This window comes from Helicoverpa armigera, chromosome 11 (genome assembly GCF_030705265.1).
Source record: "Helicoverpa armigera isolate CAAS_96S chromosome 11, ASM3070526v1, whole genome shotgun sequence".
Classification (NCBI taxonomy): Eukaryota; Metazoa; Arthropoda; class Insecta; order Lepidoptera; family Noctuidae; genus Helicoverpa; species Helicoverpa armigera.
In genome coordinates this window covers 11,997,352-12,019,422 of record NC_087130.1, presented here as the reverse complement: position 1 = coordinate 12,019,422, position 22,071 = coordinate 11,997,352, and positions in this window count along the sequence as shown.

Here is a 22,071-nt window from a genome sequence, read left to right as displayed (position 1 = left end):
CACGCCGATGACTTGGCGTTGAGATCCCCGAGCACCAGAACGGGGCGAGGGTGATGGCGGCCTACGACGGCGCCCAACTCGACAAGGAAACCTTCGAAGTCGGCGAGACTCTTGTTGGGGGAGAAATACGCCCCCACAATGACGATGCCGCCCGAGACCGCAGCAACCCAGCCACGGCCCCGAGACGGGTCGGTCAGAGTCCCGCCAATAATGGCCACCAAACCGTCAGCGCACCCCAGCCAGTTGTCACGGGCGGGGATGAAGTACGGCTCGGCGACCACAGCCACGTCAATCGACCACTCTGCCATGCTCTGGAGGAGAAGATCCTGAGCTCTGGCACAGTGGTTGATGTTGCCCTGGAGGAAATGGAGGTGCCCTATTATTGACACTCCATTCCCTCGGCAACGGTCCTGGGCCGGAGTCGGCCGCGGAGCTACTGGCCTGCGGGGTGGCGAGGTTTCCCCGGCAGGCTTAGAGCTCCTCTTCTTTTCTTGGCCTTGCTGGCAGGCGCGCCACAGGCCCTCCGCCCACTTTGTGTCCCGCTGGCTTCCCCACAGCCGAACACAAGCAGCAGTTTGGCGCCGCGGAACACTGGGCCGCCTTGTGGCCGGGCTGACCGCAACGATAACAGAGGTCGCTGCGGTCAATCTCGGCGGTGCATTTTGCCCGGACGTGCCCCTTCTCCAGGCACCGGAAGCACCGCAAAGCCCGGGCTGCAGGAGTTTCACCCTCGCTGCAACCCAGCCAACCAGCAATCTGCCACTATCGGCGATCTTTTCGCCGACGCTACAGGGCACCGAACCCAGACTACGCCGAGTCCGGTAGCGTCAACGCGTATGTCGCCGGCCCGCACCTTGTCCGGCGGACACTCCGCCACGAGCAACGGCCGCCGCCACCTCCTCAGAGGTCACGGAGTCGTCCAGGCCAGCAATCCGCACTTCTGCGGTTTTCATTGGCCTGGAGACCCGGACGTCCTCTGGTTGAGGACCTCCTTCATTTTGGCGGCCAGAGCGTCCGCCTTCTCGACGCTGTCGCTCGCAGCACCAGCCACCTCAAACAGCCGCGCACCCGTGGCAGCCTGCCTGAGGGTGACGGACTGGAGGCCAAGATCTGCCAATTTTATCTTGGCCTTGGCCTCGGCAATCACCGACTGGTACGTAACGCCGCGCTCCGCAGCTCCGGGCTGGAGCGTTAGCGTAACAGCCTCAGAACGAGGCGCACGTATCGCCGGCGCATTGCGACCGCCGGTCTTTTTGGCAGTCCGTCGCGCAGGCTGCGCAACTGCGGCGCGCGCTGCTGCTGGTGCCGCGGCCTTTTTGGCGGCTTTGCGGGCCTTCTTGCGGCCCACGACTTTCGCCCAGGTCTCACCCTTGGACCCGGCAGTCGTGGGCTAACCTAACCTAACCTAACCTAACCTTTTTTTTTTTCGGGGAAATCCTCATGGACTTCCTCCGCCTGGGGAGAGGCGGAGGGGTGTGCCGGACTCTTACCGGCTAAAACCCCCCTGTGTCCTCCTTACACGTGGGCGCGGGGCCGCGGGAATCCAAATTCTTCCGCAGCCCCGCACTGGTGCTGGCCCGCCTTGCGGGCCTCGCCTCGGGCACGGGGGGGGTGAGGTGTTAAACTCCCCCGTGCAACGCCTCAGAGGCGCGCGTCGACACCCGCGCGCGCCTCCGCCTCGGGTCCGTTGAATAGGGGGCGGGGACTTCCCCAAGTCCTTCGCCCCTGGACCCGTTCATGGGGGGCGGAAGAGGGCGTTGTCTGCCCTCCTCCGGCGCCCGGAGCGCCTGCTGCGGGCGGGATCGGCAGTTGAAATCTCCCTCTCCCGTTCCGCAGCTTCCTTCTGCGACATCACGTCCTCGCAGAAGGACACCACTGCGTCCCACGACTCTGCGCTGCCGACCATCTTCCGTACCACGGCCGGCAGCGACAGATCGCCTCCTACTTCATTTGTGAGGACACGGCGCTGCTCCTCCCAAGCAACACACTGAACGAACGTGTGTTGCGCCGTGTCCTCCCGCCATGGACGCAGTGGTGGCACCGAGCGTCCGGCTCCTGCCTATGCGACACAGGTACTTGCCGAAGCAGCCGTGCCCCGACAGCACCTGCGTCACCCTGAACGACAGGGAGCCGTGCCTTCTCCCGAGCCAGTCGTCGAGCACTGGCCGGATCGCCTCGACGGTGGCGAGGCCGGCGGTAGGGCGCAGAAGCCTCTGCCGCCATTCCGCCACCAAGACCTGACGGAGCTCTGCTCGGCGCTGCGCTATCTGCCGCTGCACCGGCCTCGAGTCCCCGCTCTTCCTCGCGCCACCGATACAGCGACGCGAGTACTTTAGCCTCTAGGTCCCAGGGCGGGGATCCGGCCAGGACGCAAGCCGCCTCGTAGGAAATCGTGCGATACCCGCGGACGACTCTGACGGCCATCGCCCTCTGCGGTCTGCGCAGAATGGCTAGAGTGCTGGCCGCCAGGTCCATCGCCCACACAGGGGCCCCATATAGGCCATGGACCGCACGATTCCCACGTACAACCGCCTACAGGCGGCGCTCGAGCCCCATGTTAGGAAGCAACGTTGACAGCGCGCCCGCTGCACCCATCAGCTTGGGCACCAGCCGCCGGAAGTGGGGGCCGAATTCCCATCGGCTGTCGAGCACCAATCCCAGATACTTCATGGTGGACTCGACAGCTATCCGGGCTCCACCGACCACGATGTGTGATCCCGACGGCGGCGCGCGTCGGGGGCCATGAAACACCATGGCCTCCGACTTGTTGAGGGCCACCTCCAGGCCCAGGCGCCGGATGCGGTTCACCACCTGTGACACCGCAGCCGTGGCTATCAACGCTGCTTCCTGTGCGAGCTCCCCGGGCAGTGACAAGCGTGTCGTCCGCATAACACGTCAAGTCGGCGCCCGACGGGAGTTCGCCTCTCAGCACAACCGATGTTCCACAGGAGCGGCCCCAGCACCGATCCCTGTGGAACACCGCACGTCATGAGGTGCCGACCGGCACCGTCATGTCCCCGATATGTGACGCATCTACCTTCTAGGTAGGCCCCTACTGTGCGACGGAGGTAGGCACGCGGTGATATCTCAGTGCCTCCCGAATACAGCTCCAGGGCAGGGTGTTGAACGCGTTGGAGATGTCTAAAGACACCGCCAACACCACCCCACCCCGGGACACCGTCTCCTCCGCCAGGGCTCTCACGCGCATTATGGCGTCTACGGTGGAGCGCCCGCGACGAAAACCAAACTGGTTGTCGTCCAGGTCCGGCCCCTCTGCACAAGTGGCTGACGAGGCGATCTGCGATGACACGCTCAAAGAGTTTGCCCGCCTCGTCGAGCAGCACTATGGGCCGGTACGCGGACGGCGAGTCCGCGGGCGCCCTCCTTCCTGAGCAGGACCAGCCTCCCTCCTTCCACACACTGGGAAACTGACCCTGCTCGAGACATGCCGTGAAGAGCCCTCTCAGCTGGGGCTCTAGCTCCTTCAGAGCCAGGACGAGAGCTCGGCCAGGAACTCCGTCGGGTCCGGGCGCCGTGTTCTTAGCCCGGAGCCGCGACACGGCCGCTCTCGTCTCTGCTTGCGTCACCTCGGGGACATCGGTGCTCTCCTCTTCGGGAGAGTCTGTGGCCGAGGGTGAAGCCATCGTCGGGGGAACGTGTCCCGCTCGCTCAGGGAAGAGCGCCAATACGACCGCCCCTAGCAGCTGGGGCTGCATGCTCTGCACCAGTGGAGGCGCCCATGCACGCAGCTTGCCCCGTACCCAACGGTAGGGCGGCCCCACGGATCCCGATCCAGGGACCCCAGCAGCTCCTCCCTGGCACGCGACTTAGAATCGCCGATGGCCAGCCACAGAGTCTCCTTGGACGCGCTGTACACCTCATACAGCGCGTCCTCCTCGGCGGAAACCCGTCGACGTCGTCTCCGGTATCGTGTGTACTGGCGGCGAGCCGCAACGCACGCGATGCGCAACTGCGCAATCTCGGCGGTCCACCAGTACACCTGGCGCCTTGCGGACTGTTGGCGGACGCGGGCATGGACGCGTCGCAGATCTGCGTCATCGCCCGCGAAACCGCAGCGCCACCGCTTCGACGTCGACGGGGCCGTCCGTCGCCGACTCCCAAATCCAGGACTGGACTAAGGCAGCTTCCTCGAGCAGTTCCTTGTCGATGCACTTAAGCGCCCAGCGCGGGCCGTCGTTGATCGGGGCTGTTGGATGGCGGCCGCTCGCGGTCTGGGCAGAGACGTCGAACCGGATATACCTGTGGTCCGACAGCGTCTCCACCTCCACGGCGACACGCCAGTCGCGGACTCGGCTGGCGACAGAGGGCTAGCGAACGAGACGTCCACTATCGACCCGCCCGCTGCCGCACGCACGTGTATTCCGAGCCCCGATTCAGGACGACCAGACCGGTCGTCACCGCCCACTTCCAGCACCTCGCCCCGAGGGTCAGTGACCGGAGATCCCCACGCCGATGACTTGGCGTTGAGATCCCCGAGCACCAGAACGGGCGAGGGTGATGGCGGCCTACGACGGCGCCCAACTCGACAAGGAAACCCTCGAAGTCGGCGAGACTCTTGTTGGGGAGAAATACGCCCCCAATGACGATGCCGCCCGAGACCGCAGCAACCCAGCCACGGCCCCGAGACGGGTCGGTCAGAGTCCCGCCAATAATGGCCACCAAACCGTCAGCGCACCCCAGCCAGTTGTCACGGGCGGGGATGAAGTACGGCTCGGCGACCACAGCCACGTCAATCGACCACTCTGCCATGCTCTGGAGGAGAAGATCCTGAGCTCTGGCACAGTGGTTGATGTTGCCCTGGAGGAAATGGAGGTGCCCTATTATTGACACTCCATTCCCTCGGCAACGGTCCTGGGCCGGAGTCGGCCGCGGAGCTACTGGCCTGCGGGGTGGCGAGGTTTCCCCGGCAGGCTTAGAGCTCCTCTTCTTTTTCTTGGCCTTGCTGGCAGGCGCGCCACAGGCCCCTCCGCCCACTTTGTGTCCCGCTGGCTTCCCCACAGCCGAACACAAGCAGCAGTTTGGCGCCGCGGAACACTGGGCCGCCTTGTGGCCGGGCTGACCGCAACGATAACAGAGGTCGCTGCGGTCAATCTCGGCGGTGCATTTTGCCCGGACGTGCCCCTTCTCCAGGCACCGGAAGCACCGCAAAGCCCGGGGCTGCAGGAGTTTCACCCTCGCTGCAACCCAGCCAACCAGCAATCTGCCACTATCGGCGATCTTTTCGCCGACGCTACAGGGCACCGAACCCAGACTACGCCGAGTCCGGTAGCGTCAACGCGTATGTCGCCGGCCCGCACCTTGTCCGGCGGACACTCTCCGCCACGAGCAACGGCCGCCGCCACCTCCTCAGAGGTCACGGAGTCGTCCAGGCCAGCAATCCGCACTTCTGCGGTTTTCATTGGCCTGGAGACCCGGACGTCCTCTGGGTTGAGGACCTCCTTCATTTTGGCGGCCAGAGCGTCCGCCTTCTCGACGCTGTCGCTCGCAGCACCAGCCACCTCAAACAGCCGCGCACCCGTGGCAGCCTGCCTGAGGGTGACGGACTGGAGGCCAAGATCTGCCAATTTTATCTTGGCCTTGGCCTCGGCAATCACCGACTGGTACGTAACGCCGCGCTCCGCAGCTCCGGGCTGGAGCGTTAGCGTAACAGCCTCAGAACGAGGCGCACGTATCGCCGGCGCATTGCGACCGCCGGTCTTTTTGGCAGTCCGTCGCGCAGGCTGCGCAACTGCGGCGCGCGCTGCTGCTGGTGCCGCGGCCTTTGGCGGCTTTGCGGGCTTCTTGCGGCCCACGACTTTCGCCCAGGTCTCACCCTTGGACCCGGCAGTCGTGGGCTGAACACTCGACGGGGTTCCCTCCACGGGCTTTTCAACACCCTCCGCGGGCTTCCCCTTTTGAGGCGCAGGTCTCGGCGGCTCCTCCGTCCTCCGTTTGTCCGCCGCTAATGTCGGCCGGAGGATTGGCTCCTGCGGAAGGCGCCGAGAGATGGCCTCGATGCGAGCGTTCATCATGCTCCCGCACTGGAGCATGCAGAGCCGAACAATGCGCTCGACCTCATCGTCGGTGTGCGCGCTTGTCGGTCCCGGTGCGGGAGTGGGAGTGGGAGTCGCCATGGGCGGAGTGGCGACGGCGGCAGATTGTGGCTGCTGCTGCTCGCTCAGCGCAGCCACTTGCCGCCGGAGATCCTCCAGATCTCTTCGGAGGCGGCTGTTCTCCTCCTGCAACTTAGTGACCTCGTCTGAGGCCGTTCGGTTGAGGAGGTCTCCAACCGCCTCCTTGATGTCGGCGGCTGCCTCCTTGAGGGCGCGGGTGAATGTGCCCTTCAGGTTGCCGGACTGCGTGGCAACCTTCAGGACGACATCCACGCCGCCCAACACTTGTTGGCTTAACGCCACCGCCGACATCTCCCCAACCTAACCTTTTTTTTTTTTCTCGGGGAAATCTCATGGACTTCCTCCGCCTGGGAGAGGCGGAGGGTGTGCCGGACTCTTACCGGCTAAAACCCCCTGTGTCCTCCTTACGTGGGCGCGGGGCCGCGGGAATCCAAATTCTTCCGCAGCCCCGCACTGGTGCTGGCCCGCCTTGCGGGCCTCGCCTCGGGCACGGGGGTGTTAAACTCCCCGTGCAACGCCTCAGAGGCGCGCGTCGACACCCGCGCGCGCCTCCGCCTCGGGTCCGTTGAATAGGGGCGGGGACTTCCCCAAGTCCTTCGCCCTGGACCCGTTCATGGGGGCGGAAGAGGGCGTTGTCTGCCCTCCTCCGGCGCCCGGAGCGCCTGCGGGCGGGATCGGCAGTTGAAATCTCCCTCTCGTTCCGCAGCTTCCTTCTGCGACATCACGTCCTCGCAGAAGGACACCACTGCGTCCCACGACTCTGCGCTGCCGACCATCTTCCGTACCACGGCCGGCAGCGACAGATCGCCTCCTACTTCATTTGTGAGGACACGGCGCTGCTCCTCCCAAGCAACACACTGAACGAACGTGTGTTGCGCCGTGTCCTCCCGCCATGGACGCAGTGGTGGCACCGAGCGTCCGGCTCCCTGCCTATGCGACACAGGTACTTGCCGAAGCAGCCGTGCCCCGACAGCACCTGCGTCACCCTGAACGACAGGGAGCCGTGCCTTCTCCCGAGCCAGTCGTCGAGCACTGGCCGGATCGCCTCGACGGTGGCGAGGCCGGCGGTAGGGCGCAGAAGCCTCTGCCGCCATTCCGCCACCAAGACCTGACGGAGCTCTGCTCGGCGCTGCGCTATCTGCCGCTGCACCGGCCTCGAGTCCCGTGCCCGCTCTTCCTCGCGCCACCGATACAGCGACGCGAGTACTTTAGCCTCTAGGTCCCAGGGCGGGGATCCGGCCAGGACGCAAGCCGCCTCGTAGGAAATCGTGCGATACCCGCGGACGACTCTGACGGCCATCGCCCTCTGCGGTCTGCGCAGAATGGCTAGAGTGCTGGCCGCCAGGTCCATCGCCCACACAGGGGCCCCATATAGGGCCATGGACCGCACGATTCCCACGTACAACCGCCTACAGGCGGCGCTCGGGCCCCCCATGTTAGGAAGCAACGTTGACAGCGCGCCCGCTGCACCCATCAGCTTGGGCACCAGCCGCCGGAAGTGGGGGCCGAATTCCCATCGGCTGTCGAGCACCAATCCCAGATACTTCATGGTGGACTCGACAGCTATCCGGGCTCCACCGACCACGATGTGTGATCCCGACGGCGGCGCGCGTCGGGGGCCATGAAACACCATGGCCTCCGACTTGTTGAGGGCCACCTCCAGGCCCAGGCGCCGGATGCGGTTCACCACCTGTGACACCGCAGCCGTGGCTATCAACGCTGCTTCCCTGTGCGAGCTCCCCCGGGCAGTGACAAGCGTGTCGTCCGCATAACACGTCAAGTCGGCGCCCGACGGGAGTTCGCCTCTCAGCACCCAATCGTAACCGATGTTCCACAGGAGCGGCCCCAGCACCGATCCCTGTGGAACCTAACCTTTTTTTCTCGGGGAAATCCTCATGGACTTCCTCCGCCTGGGAGAGGCGGAGGGTGTGCCGGACTCTTACCGGCTAAAACCCCCTGTGTCCTCCTTACGTGGGCGCGGGGCCGCGGGAATCCAAATTCTTCCGCAGCCCCGCACTGGTGCTGGCCCGCCTTGCGGGCCTCGCCTCGGGCACGGGGGTGGTGTTAAACTCCCCGTGCAACGCCTCAGAGGCGCGCGTCGACACCCGCGCGCGCCTCCGCCTCGGGTCCGTTGAATAGGGGCGGGGACTTCCCCAGTCCTTCGCCCCTGGACCCGTTCATGGGGGCGGAAGAGGGCGTTGTCTGCCCTCCTCCGGCGCCCGGAGCGCCTGCTGCGGGCGGGATCGGCAGTTGAAATCTCCCTCCCCGTTCCGCAGCTTCCTTCTGCGACATCACGTCCTCGCAGAAGGACACCACTGCGTCCCACGACTCTGCGCTGCCGACCATCTTCCGTACCACGGCCGGCAGCGACAGATCGCCTCCTACTTCATTTGTGAGGACACGGCGCTGCTCCTCCCAAGCAACACACTGAACGAACGTGTGTTGCGCCGTGTCCTCCCCGCCATGGACGCAGTGGTGGCACCGAGCGTCCGGCTCCTGCCTATGCGACACAGGTACTTGCCGAAGCAGCCGTGCCCCGACAGCACCTGCGTCACCCTGAACGACAGGGAGCCGTGCCTTCTCCCGAGCCAGTCGTCGAGCACTGGCCGGATCGCCTCGACGGTGGCGAGGCCGGCGGTAGGGCGCAGAAGCCTCTGCCGCCATTCCGCCACCAAGACCTGACGGAGCTCTGCTCGGCGCTGCGCTATCTGCCGCTGCACCGGCCTCGAGTCCCGTGCCCTCTTCCTCGCGCCACCGATACAGCGACGCGAGTACTTTAGCCTCTAGGTCCCAGGGCGGGGATCCGGCCAGGACGCAAGCCGCCTCGTAGGAAATCGTGCGATACCCGCGGACGACTCTGACGGCCATCGCCCTCTGCGGTCTGCGCAGAATGGCTAGAGTGCTGGCCGCCAGGTCCATCGCCCACAGGGGCCCCATATAGGCCATGGACCGCACGATTCCCACGTACAACCGCCTACAGGCGGCGCTCGGGCCCCATGTTAGGAAGCAACGTTGACAGCGCGCCCGCTGCACCCATCAGCTTGGGCACCAGCCGCCGGAAGTGGGGGCCGAATTCCCATCGGCTGTCGAGCACCAATCCCAGATACTTCATGGTGGACTCGACAGCTATCCGGGCTCCACCGACCACGATGTGTGATCCCGACGGCGGCGCGCGTCGGGGGCCATGAAACACCATGGCCTCCGACTTGTTGAGGGCCACCTCCAGGCCCAGGCGCCGGATGCGGTTCACCACCTGTGACACCGCAGCCGTGGCTATCAACGCTGCTTCCCTGTGCGAGCTCCCCCGGGCAGTGACAAGCGTGTCGTCCGCATAACACGTCAAGTCGGCGCCCGACGGGAGTTCGCCTCTCAGCACCCAATCGTAACCGATGTTCCACAGGAGCGGCCCCAGCACCGATCCCTGTGGAACACCGCACGTCATGAGGTGCCGACCGGCACCGTCATGTCCCCGATATGTGACGCATCTACCTTCTAGGTAGGCCCCTACTGTGCGACGGAGGTAGGGAGGCACGCGGTGATATCTCAGTGCCTCCCGAATACAGCTCCAGGGCAGGGTGTTGAACGCGTTGGAGATGTCTAAAGACACCGCCAACACCACCCCACCCTGGGACACCGTCTCCTCCGCCAGGGCTCTCACGCGCATTATGGCGTCTACGGTGGAGCGCCCGCGACGAAAACCAAATTGGTTGTCGTCCAGGTCCGGCCCCTCTCTGCACAAGTGGCTGACGAGGCGATCTGCGATGACACGCTCAAAGAGTTTGCCCGCCTCGTCGAGCAGCACTATGGGCCGGTACGCGGACGGCGAGTCCGCGGGCGCCCTTCCTGAGCAGGACCAGCCTCCCTCCTTCCACACACTGGGAAACTGACCCTGCTCGAGACATGCCGTGAAGAGCCCTCTCAGCTGGGGCTCTAGCTCCTTCAGAGCCAGGACGAGAGCTCGGCCAGGAACTCCGTCGGGTCCGGGCGCCGTGTTCTTAGCCCGGAGCCGCGACACGGCCGCTCTCGTCTCTGCTTGCGTCACCTCGGGGACATCGGTGCTCTCCTCTTCGGGAGAGTCTGTGGCCGAGGGTGAAGCCATCGTCGGGGGAACGTGTCCCGCTCGCTCAGGGAAGAGCGCCAATACTGTGGAACCTAACCTAACCTAACCTAACCGATAACTTTTTCAAAAGGAGACCGATTTTGATGCGGTTTTTTGCGTATAATAGCTACAACAGGCTTGTAAGCACACGATAACCCTTCAAACGCGACATCGAAGCGGTGTGACCCGATTTTTTGACACCCCCACCCTTCTCGACCTGTAAAAAACACAAAATTAATTATCTATCAAAATTCTGACTAGATTTTTTCATTGTAAAAATTTTATTAAATACTTACCACTCCGACCTGTCTTCCTGACTGCATTTTGCACGATTTTGGGTAGGTTTGGACGTCGAAATTAAATATTTTCTATTAAAAAACACTAAATTTTACAGTTTTTCTAGCAAAATTTTCAAAATTTCTAGGAAAGCCTATTCTAGTTTCTGGACAGCTGGCTAGGGCTCGCCGAGACGCGTCTTTTGACGTATCGCACGTCCCTCTACGCCGCACCAAACGTCAAAAAATTCGCGAAACATCCGTTTCCATACAAATAGTAGACGCCCGAAATCCACCTAAGGCCCTATAAAAACACTAGTAAGTACTCCTGATAACTTTTTCAAAAGGAGACCGATTTTGATGCGGTTTTTTGCGTATAATAGCTACAACAGGCTTGTAAGCACGCGATAACCCTTCAAACGCGACATCGAAGCGGTGTGACCCGATTTTGACACCCCACCCTTCTCGACCTGTAAAACACAAAATTAATTATCTATCAAAATTCTGACTAGATTTTTTCATTGTAAAAATTTTATTAAATACTTACCACTCCGACCTGTCTTCCTGACTGCATTTTGCACGATTTTGGGTAGGTTTGGACGTCGAAATTAAATATTTTCTATTAAAAAACACTAAATTTTACAGTTTTTCTAGCAAAATTTTCAAAATTTCTAGGAAAGCCTATTCTAGTTTCTGGACAGCTGGCTAGGGCTCGCCGAGACGCGTCTTTTGACGTATCGCACGTCCCTCTACGCCGCACCAAACGTCAAAATTCGCGAAACATCCGTTTCCATACAAATAGTAGACGCCCGAAATCCACCTAAGGCCCTATAAAAACACTAGTAAGTACTCCTGATAACTTTTTCAAAAGGAGACCGATTTTGATGCGGTTTTTTGCGTATAATAGCTACAACAGGCTTGTAAGCACGCGATAACCCTTCAAACGCGACATCGAAGCGGTGTGACCCGATTTTTGACACCCCACCCTTCTCGACCTGTAAAAACACAAAATTAATTATCTATCAAAATTCTGACTAGATTTTTCATTGTAAAATTTTATTAAATACTTACCACTCCGACCTGTCTTCCTGACTGCATTTTGCACGATTTTGGGTAGGTTTGGACGTCGAAATTAAATATTTTCTATTAAAAAACACTAAATTTTACAGTTTTTCTAGCAAAATTTTCAAAATTTCTAGGAAAGCCTATTCTAGTTTCTAGACAGCTGGCTAGGGCTCGCCGAGACGCGTCTTTTGACGTATCGCACGTCCCTCTACGCCGCACCAAACGTCAAAAAATTCGCGAAACATCCGTTTCCATACAAATAGTAGACGCCCGAAATCCACCTAAGGCCCTATAAAAACACTAGTAAGTACTCCTGATAACTTTTTCAAAAGGAGACCGATTTTGATGCGGTTTTTTGCGTATAATAGCTACAACAGGCTTGTAAGCACGCGATAACCCTTCAAACGCGACATCGAAGCGGTGTGACCCGATTTTTTGACACCCCCACCCTTCTCGACCTGTAAAAAACACAAAATTAATTATCTATCAAAATTCTGACTAGATTTTTTCATTGTAAAAATTTTATTAAATACTTACCACTCCGACCTGTCTTCCTGACTGCATTTTGCACGATTTTGGGTAGGTTTGGACGTCGAAATTAAATATTTTCTATTAAAAAACACTAAATTTTACAGTTTTTCTAGCAAAATTTTCAAAATTTCTAGGAAAGCCTATTCTAGTTTCTGGACAGCTGGCTAGGGCTCGCCGAGACGCGTCTTTTGACGTATCGCACGTCCCTCTACGCCGCACCAAACGTCAAAAAATTCGCGAAACATCCGTTTCCATACAAATAGTAGACGCCCGAAATCCACCTAAGGCCCTATAAAAACACTAGTAAGTACTCCTGATAACTTTTCAAAGGAGACCGATTTTGATGCGGTTTTGCGTATAATAGCTACAACAGGCTTGTAAGCACGCGATAACCCTTCAAACGCGACATCGAAGCGGTGTGACCCGATTTTGACACCCCACCCTTCTCGACCTGTAAAAACACAAAATTAATTATCTATCAAAATTCTGACTAGATTTTTTCATTGTAAAATTTTATTAAATACTTACCACTCCGACCTGTCTTCCTGACTGCATTTTGCACGATTTTGGGTAGGTTTGGACGTCGAAATTAAATATTTTCTATTAAAAAACACTAAATTTTACAGTTTTTCTAGCAAAATTTTCAAAATTTCTAGGAAAGCCTATTCTAGTTTCTGGACAGCTGGCTAGGGCTCGCCGAGACGCGTCTTTTGACGTATCGCACGTCCCTCTACGCCGCACCAAACGTCAAAAAATTCGCGAAACATCCGTTTCCATATAAATAGTAGACGCCCGAAATCCACCTAAGGCCCTATAAAAACACTAGTAAGTACTCCTGATAACTTTTTCAAAAGGAGACCGATTTTGATGCGGTTTTTTGCGTATAATAGCTACAACAGGCTTGTAAGCACGCGATAACCCTTCAAACGCGACATCGAAGCGGTGTGACCCGATTTTTTGACACCCCACCCTTCTCGACCTGTAAAAACACAAAATTAATTATCTATCAAAATTCTGACTAGATTTTTCATTGTAAAATTTTATTAAATACTTACCACTCCGACCTGTCTTCCTGACTGCATTTTGCACGATTTTGGGTAGGTTTGGACGTCGAAATTAAATATTTTCTATTAAAAAACACTAAATTTTACAGTTTTTCTAGCAAAATTTTCAAAATTTCTAGGAAAGCCTATTCTAGTTTCTGGACAGCTGGCTAGGGCTCGCCGAGACGCGTCTTTTGACGTATCGCACGTCCCTCTACGCCGCACCAAACGTCAAAAAATTCGCGAAACATCCGTTTCCATACAAATAGTAGACGCCCGAAATCCACCTAAGGCCCTATAAAAACACTAGTAAGTACTCCTGATAACTTTTTCAAAAGGAGACCGATTTTGATGCGGTTTTTTGCGTATAATAGCTACAACAGGCTTGTAAGCACGCGATAACCCTTCAAACGCGACATCGAAACGGTGTGACCCGATTTTTTGACACCCCCACCCTTCTCGACCTGTAAAAAACACAAAATTAATTATCTATCAAAATTCTGACTAGATTTTTTCATTGTAAAAATTTTATTAAATACTTACCACTCCGACCTGTCTTCCTGACTGCATTTTGCACGATTTTGGGTAGGTTTGGACGTCGAAATTAAATATTTTCTATTAAAAAACACTAAATTTTAATTTGGAAGCAGGAATCATAGGGGGCAAATGCTCGTCAACTTCCTCGAACGTGAGGGGCTCTTTTTGATGAACTCTTTTTTCAAAAAGCAGCCCCAAAGGAAGTGGACGTGGCAAAGCCCCGACACTATGACTAAAAATGAGATTGACTTCATCATGACGAACAAGAAGCACATATTCAGAGACGTCTCCGTGATCAATAGGTTTAATACCGGTAGCGATCACCGACTTGTCCGAGGCTCTCTGAATATCAACTTCAAGGCTGAACGTTTCCGTCTGATGAAGGCCAGGCTCCGACCAACACTGCTCCAAACCATGACAGGATCTGAAACGCTCCAGTCAAATTTGGAGAACCGATTTGCCGCCGTGGAAACCACAACAGACGTTAACCAGAACCACGAAAATGTGGTTCGGATCCTCAGGGAGGAAGGTTCGAGATTCTGTAACATGCAGCGTAAGGGCAAGAAATCAAAGCTTTCGGAAGAGACATTAGGGCTTATGAAGAGACGACGTGAAAACCCACCTGTCACTTCGTTAGCTAAGCGGGCTCTAAACCAAGAGATCAACAAGCACGTACGACGCGACCTCCGGTGCTCCAATACTCTTGACATTGAAAGAGCAATTGAGCTGAATCGGGGGTCAAAGGTGTTCGTACAATCTCTTGGAAGAAGCCACTTGACGAAGCTGACCACAACAAGTGGAGAAGTCGTTTCTTCGGTGCCGGCAGTCCTTTCGGAAGTGGAAAATTTCTATGGCCGGTTATACGCATCGCATGCATCTCGACCTGATCCCGGAAATGAGGATTCTAGAGCCACATTAACGCGCCATTTCACCGAAGACCTGCCAGAAGTCAGCAGTGGCGAAATCGAGATCGCTCTGAGACAGCTCAAAATGGAAAAGCCCTGGCGAGGATGGCATTACAACAGAGCTATTAAAAGCAGGAGGAAAGCCCGTACTGGGGAGCTCCAGAAGCTTTTAATGCCGTCCTGTTTGAAGGAGAACTCCAGAGGCGTGGAGTAGGAGTGTTGTCGTCCTGTTCTTCAAAAAGGGAGACAAAACCCAGTTGAAGAACTATCGACCCATTTCCCTCCTAAGCCACGTATATAAGCTGTTCTCAAGAGTGATCACGAACCGACTTGCGCGAAGACTCGACGAATTCCAACCACCGGAGCAGGCTGGGTTTCGGAGCGGATACGGCACCATAGACCACATCCACACAGTGCGGCAGATTATACAGAAGACCGAAGAGTATAATCAGCCCCTGTGTCTAGCATTTGTGGACTATGAGAAGGCCTTTGACTCGGTTGAAATCTGGTCTGTTCTGGAGTCCCTGCAGCGTTGTCAAGTAGATTGGCGATACATCCAAGTGATGAGATGTCTCTACGAAGCCGCTACAATGTCCGTCCAAGTACAAAATCAGCAAACTAGGCCCATACCGTTGCATCGAGGAGTGAGACAAGGGATGTTATTTCCCGAAACTGTTCACTAATGCAATGGAGGATATGTTCAAGACGCTGAATTGGAATGGACGTGGCATCAACATCAATGGCGAACACATCTCTCACTTGCGATTTGCTGACGATATCGTCATCATGGCAGAAACGCTGCAGGACCTACAACAAATGCTGAACGACCTGGCTGAATCTTCTCTACGCATCGGCCTACGGATGAACTTGGACAAAACCAAGGTCATGTTCAATGAACATGTTCTACCGGAACCGATTGCGATACACGGCGCCGTTCTCGAAGTTGTTCGGAAATATGTATACCTCGGGCAGACATTGCAGTTAGGTAGAAACAACTTTGAGGACGAGGTGAATAGGAGAATTCAGTTGGGTTGGGCTGCATTTGGGAAGCTACGTCGAGTCCTAACATCGTCGATCCCACAGTGCCTAAAGACGAAAGTCTTCAATCAGTGCGTCCTACCTGTCATGACTTACGGAGCCGAAACGTGGACACTGACGGTACGGCTGGTCCACAAGTTTAAAGTCGCTCAGCGGGCTATGGAAAGGGCTATGCTTGGCATTTCTCTGAGGGATCGCATCAGAAATGAGGTAATCCGTCAGAGAACCAAGGTCATCGACATAGCCCACCGAATCAGCAAGCTGAAGTGGCAGTGGGCTGGCCATATTAGCCGAAGAACCGATAACCGTTGGGGTAAACGAGTTCTAGAGTGGAGACCACGACTCGGCAAGCGTAGTGTAGGACGTCCTCAGGCACGGTGGAGTGATGACTTGCGCAAGACGGCTGGCAGGAGCTGGATGCGAGTAGCCGAAAATCGATCTCAGTGGCGTGCACTTGGAGAGGCCTATGTCCAGCAGTGGACTGCGATAGGCTGATGATGATGATGAAATTTTACAGTTTTTCTAGCAAAATTTTCAAAATTTCTAGGAAAGCCTATTCTAGTTTCTGGACAGCTGGCTAGGGCTCGCCGAGACGCGTCTTTTGACGTATCGCACGTCCCTCTACGCCGCACCAAACGTCAAAAAATTCGCGAAACATCCGTTTCCATACAAATAGTAGACGCCCGAAATCCACCTAAGGCCCTATAAAAACACTAGTAAGTACTCCTGATAACTTTTCAAAGGAGACCGATTTTGATGCGGTTTTTTGCGTATAATAGCTACAACAGGCTTGTAAGCACGCGATAACCCTTCAAACGCGACATCGAAGCGGTGTGACCCGATTTTTTGACACCCCCACCCTTCTCGACCTGTAAAAAACACAAAATTAATTATCTATCAAAATTCTGACTAGATTTTTTCATTGTAAAAATTTTATTAAATACTTACCACTCCGACCTGTCTTCCTGACTGCATTTTGCACGATTTTGGGTAGGTTTGGACGTCGAAATTAAATATTTTCTATTAAAAAACACTAAATTTTACAGTTTTTCTAGCAAAATTTTCAAAATTTCTAGGAAAGCCTATTCTAGTTTCTGGACAGCTGGCTAGGGCTCGCCGAGACGCGTCTTTTGACGTATCGCACGTCCCTCTACGCCGCACCAAACGTCAAAAAATGCCCCACCCACCCACCCGCCCTTTAGTCGCAAGTAAGAGCGTGAAAAATTTACTATAGGAAAGGGAAGGACTTTGGGACAAATTTCTCGAAAAATATTTTTTGACGGATTTGGCATTCAAGCCATACTCCCTTTCGGAAAATACTAATTTTGGTGTAATCGGGGCTCCTAAACTCGAATAAATCGACTTTTGTGCAGGTTTTAGGGCCAATCTAAGCAGGAAAAGTTATCATTTATTTAGTGGCTCTCAACCTCACAAATTGACTGGGGACCAACCCCCTGACAAAATATTACTTAACGCCGTGCAACGAGTCTTTTGACCGCTGCACCTAGCTTTAGAATATATTTAAAAATCAAATTTTGAAAAATATAGACCTGGTTTATTACCACAATTTATGACTTATTATTATAATATATACTTTATGACTATTGCTGACGAATATTGATTTACATTATTACTTTCTTTTATTTATTTGACCTATCCCCCCTTTACAGGGATTTAATTCATTGTATTTACCCTTCCCCTGACCATGTTCGGCATGAGAACTCCAGTGGCGAAGAAGCTCAAGGCCAGAGTAGAGAGGTCGGAATCGGGAAGCTCAATAGTAGCTGAGGCAGGACCATCAGTTTGTCACAGTCCTGAAGAGCGGGAGGCTGAGATAGTCAGCGAGGCCCGCCCTCAGAAAACACCTTCACCTCAGCCAAAGTCCCCGAAAAGATCTCCACCTAAGCTCAGGCCCAAAACAATCCTCCCACAAGAGTCACGGCCAGAGCAAACAATAATCCTGTCATCGCCACCTTCTCAAACAACACAGCCAACTCGGTACATGAACAGGATGACCGAAGCCAAAGCCTGCCTCTCAAAAGTAAAAATGCAGGTGGTGAGCTCTCGTAACTTAAAAAAGGAAATCGCCTATGAGATCACCAAGGCAGCCGAGAGACTCTACCACCTCGTCAAGGAGGCAGGGGCAGATAAGGAAACAAGTGCCGAGTTGGAAAACACAACGGAATCCATCCCACCTCAACAGACACCTCGCCAGGAATTTCCGACAGAGCTTATGAATCAGCTCATGGATTCGCTCCAGAGCCACAACCGGGCCCTGGAGGACTGCAAACAGCACACGCAGGCTCTGTCGGAACAACTTAAAGAGGCGCCACGCTACGTGGCTGGCCAGGGACCGACGTTCGCAGAGATCGCCGCAACCTCAAAAATACAATTCCGAGAGCCACTGCACTCGGTGATCGTGTCATCCACCAGCGATCAAGACACCGGTGAAGTGGTCATCGAGAAGCTGAGGACGGCGGTCGATGCAAAAAATGAGGGCACGAGGGTCGAACGGCTGAGGAAGGCAAGGGACCGGAAGGTAGTCGTGGGCTTTGGATCCCGGGAGGAAATGACGAGGGCGACGGAGAGGATCAAGAGAGCGGGTAACCTGATGGTGGAAGAAGTGAAGAACAAGGACCCGCTCATAATCATCAAGGACGTCCTCTCCTGTCACTCGGACGAGGAGGTCATCCAGGCAATAAAATGCCAAAATCACCACCTGATTGGGGACGTACCTGCGGAGGATGCTAGAATGGGCATCAAATACCGTCGCAGGACGAGAAATCCCCACACGTGCCACATCATTCTGCAGGTGTCCCCAGCGTTATGGCAGAGGCTGACATCGGCGGGAAGACTGCACATCGACCTGCAGAGGGTGCGTGTACTGGACCAGTCACCTCTGGTGCAGTGCACGCGCTGCCTGCGCTACGGTCATACTCGAAAGATGTGCACGGAAACAGCCGATGTCTGCATTCATTGCGGAGACCTCCACCTCCGAGCTGACTGCCCCTCCAGACAAGCAGCCGAACCTCCCAAATGCCGCAACTGCCTTCTGGCGAAAATGCCCAAAGTCGACCATAACGCCTTCGACAGCGAGTGCCCCGTCCGAATGAAGTGGGATGCACTATCCCGTCTGTCAGTAGCCTACTGCTAAGGTTGAGCCTACCGCACCTGGAATCAGCCAGCGAGCAAATCGACCCCGACCTGACCCAGAGTACTCGGTCATCCAGACAAACCTCCAGAGGAAAAACCTAGCCACACAAGAACTGCTCATTGAGGCTGGCGACAGGAAAGTTGCTCTGGCGTTGCTCCAGGAGCCGTATGTGGGCGGGATCCGGAAGATGCGAGACTACCACGGAGTGAGAATCTTCCAGAGCGCCGACCAAGGAGAAGGAACTGTAAAGTCGGCAATAGCCGTCTTCAACCACGACCTAGACGTGCTGCAGTGTCCAGAACTTACCACCAACAACATCACGGTGGTAAGGATCCGTACTCGCGCCTGGGAGATTGCGGTGGTCTCATTCTACTTTGAACCGGACCAGCCCATAGAGCCATACTTGGAGCAACTAAGGCGGATCCGAGAGGAAATGGGTCACCTAAATATAATAGTCGGGGGCGATGCGAACGCAAAGAGCACCTGGTGGGGTAGCTCAATCATCGACAGCAGGGGGGAAGAAGTTGCTGGCAGCTTCGAGGACATGGGCTTGCAGGTACTCAACACCGGCAATACTCCGACCTTCGACACCATCAGAGGAGGAAAGCAGTTCACCAGCTTCGTTGACCTCACAGCCTGCTCGGAAGGACTCCTTGGTCTAATTGAGGACTGGAGAGTCGAGAGCGGCATTACGAGCTCGGACCACAACGGTATAGTTTTCAAAATTAAATTAGAAAAATCAAAAGGTATAAATATCAACAGGCAAACTAGAATATTCAACACCAAAAAAGCCAATTGGAGTCAATTTCGTGAGAAATTGGCCCAATGGAAGAAGAACATCAAATCAATATTATAGAAATAAACAAAATCAATAACATAACATCTTTAGACCAGTTCATTCAAAATTATATTAATAACATCATTAAAACAAGTCGGGATACAATACCTAAAATTAAAAATAGTAGATTAGTCAACTTACCGTGGTGGTCAACCGAGCTCGTCGAGATGAAGAAAGAGGTCAACACCAGGAAACACCGCATACGTTGCGCTGCACCGATCCGGAGACAAAAGGTCGTTGATGAGTACCTGCAAGCAAAAGAAAAATATGAGCTAGAAGCCAAAAGGGCACAGGTGCAGAGTTGGAAGGGGTTCTGCGAGAAACAGGATGGGGAGGGCGTATGGGAGGGGATTTATAGGGTCATCGGTCGCACCGCTAGGAGATGTGAGGATGTGCCCCTGGTCAAGGACGGATTGCCACTGAGCCCAGAAAACTCCGCGCGGCTCCTGGCGGAGACCTTCTACCCCGTGGACTCGGAAGAGGGCGAAACCGAGGACCACCGCCGTACTCGTGAAGCTGCCGATCGTTCGAACGTGTGGTCGCATGATGAACACCATGACCCACCGTTCACGCTACAGGAACTTAAAAAGGCGGTGGATAGCTTCAACCCGAAAAAAGCTCCCGGGGCAGATGGTCTCACTGCCGATATCTGTGCTCAAGCCATCTTCCGCGATCCGGGGATCTTCCTCGCTCTGGCCAATAAATGTCTGGAGCAGGGACACTTCCCCGGAGCCTGGAAGGAGGCAACAGTGGTGATCCTCCGAAAACCAGGGAAGGACACCCACACCGCCCCGAAGTCTTACAGGCCCATCGGCCTATTACCTGTCCTGGGCAAAATCCTAGAAAAGTTGATGGTAGCTCGTCTCAAATGGCATCTAATCCCGCGGCTTAGTACTCGCCAGTTTGGCTTCATGCCACAAAAAAGCACCGAGGACTCCCTCTACACCATGATGCAACATATCAAGGAAAAGTTAAATGACAAAAAACTGATCACTGTTGTCTCTCTTGATATAGAGGGAGCCTTCGATAGCGCATGGTGGCCGGCCATCAGGACCAGACTGGCTGAGGAAAAGTGCCCGGTAAACATAAGAAGGATGATAGACAGCTACCTCAACGACAGGTGTGTCCGGGTCAGATATGCCGGAGCGGAATGCCGCAGGGACACAAACAAGGGGTGTGTGCAAGGGTCGATCGGAGGCCCTATCCTTTGGAATCTGGTGCTGGATCCCTTGCTCAAAGGTCTCGAACAGCGAGGCGACTACTGTCAGGCGTTCGCTGACGACGTCGTCCTCATTTTCAGCGGGGATACGGCACTCGAAATCCAGAGACGTGCCAATGCCGCCCTCGAGTATGTTCGGGGGTGGGGCATCAGAAATAAGCTGAAATTTGCGCCACACAAAACATGCGCTATGGTCGTAACCAGGAAGCTAAAGTACGATGTCCCCCTCCTGAGCATGGGCGGGGTCGCCATTGGCATGTCTCAAGAAATCAAGATACTGGGGCTAACCGTGGACCACAAGCTCACCTTCAACACGCACGTCGCAAATGTTTGTAAGAAGGCCATCAACATCTACAAACAATTGGCCAGAGCGGCAAAGGTGAGCTGGGGACTACACCCCGAAGTGATCCGCAGCATCTACACGGCGGCGGTGGAGCCGGTGATCCTTTACGCGGCCAGTGCCTGGGCGCCAGCAGCCAAGAAAGTCGGTGTGCAAAAGCACCTAAACTCGGTCCAGCGAGGGTTCGCTCAGAAGCTGTGTGGAGCCTACCGCACCGTCTCACTGCATTCGGCACTTGTGCTGGCGGGGTTGCTCCCGCTCGACCTTAGAATACAGGAAGCAGCCGCGCTGTACGAAATGAAAAAGGGAGTGACCTCGCTGGCTGGTCGTGAGGTGGAACGGGTGGTAGCGTTCGCAGATACGCCGCACCCGGCGAAACATACGGCCATGGGGTTCGTGAGTTTGGTAGACCAGTCACATGTGGAAACCCACAACAGCCAGGAGATACGGTTCTTCACAGACGGCAGCAAGATCGAGGGCAAGGTCGGCGCAGCACTCTCCCTTTGGGATAGAGAGGCCGAGATCAAGTCCTCGAAACTCAGTCTGCCGTCCTGCTGTACTGTCTACCAGGCAGAACTCCTGGCCATATGCGTAGCCACCAGGCAAATACTGCGGCGCCGGGAGGGCACTTTTGGCATATACAGCGACTCGAAAGCAGCCCTGCAAACGGTCACCAACCAGAGTGCCCTCCACGCCCTGGCAGTGGAAGCAAGGGCGAACCTCAGTGTGGCTTTATCCCAGGGCAAAGTTACATCCTTGTTCTGGGTAAAGGCACACGCTGGACTGGAGGGGAATGAGCGCGCCGACCACCTGGCCAAGGAAGCGGCTTTAAAGAACAAAACCAGGCCAGATTACGACCTCTGCCCGGTTTCATTCGTCAAGCGGCAGATCCG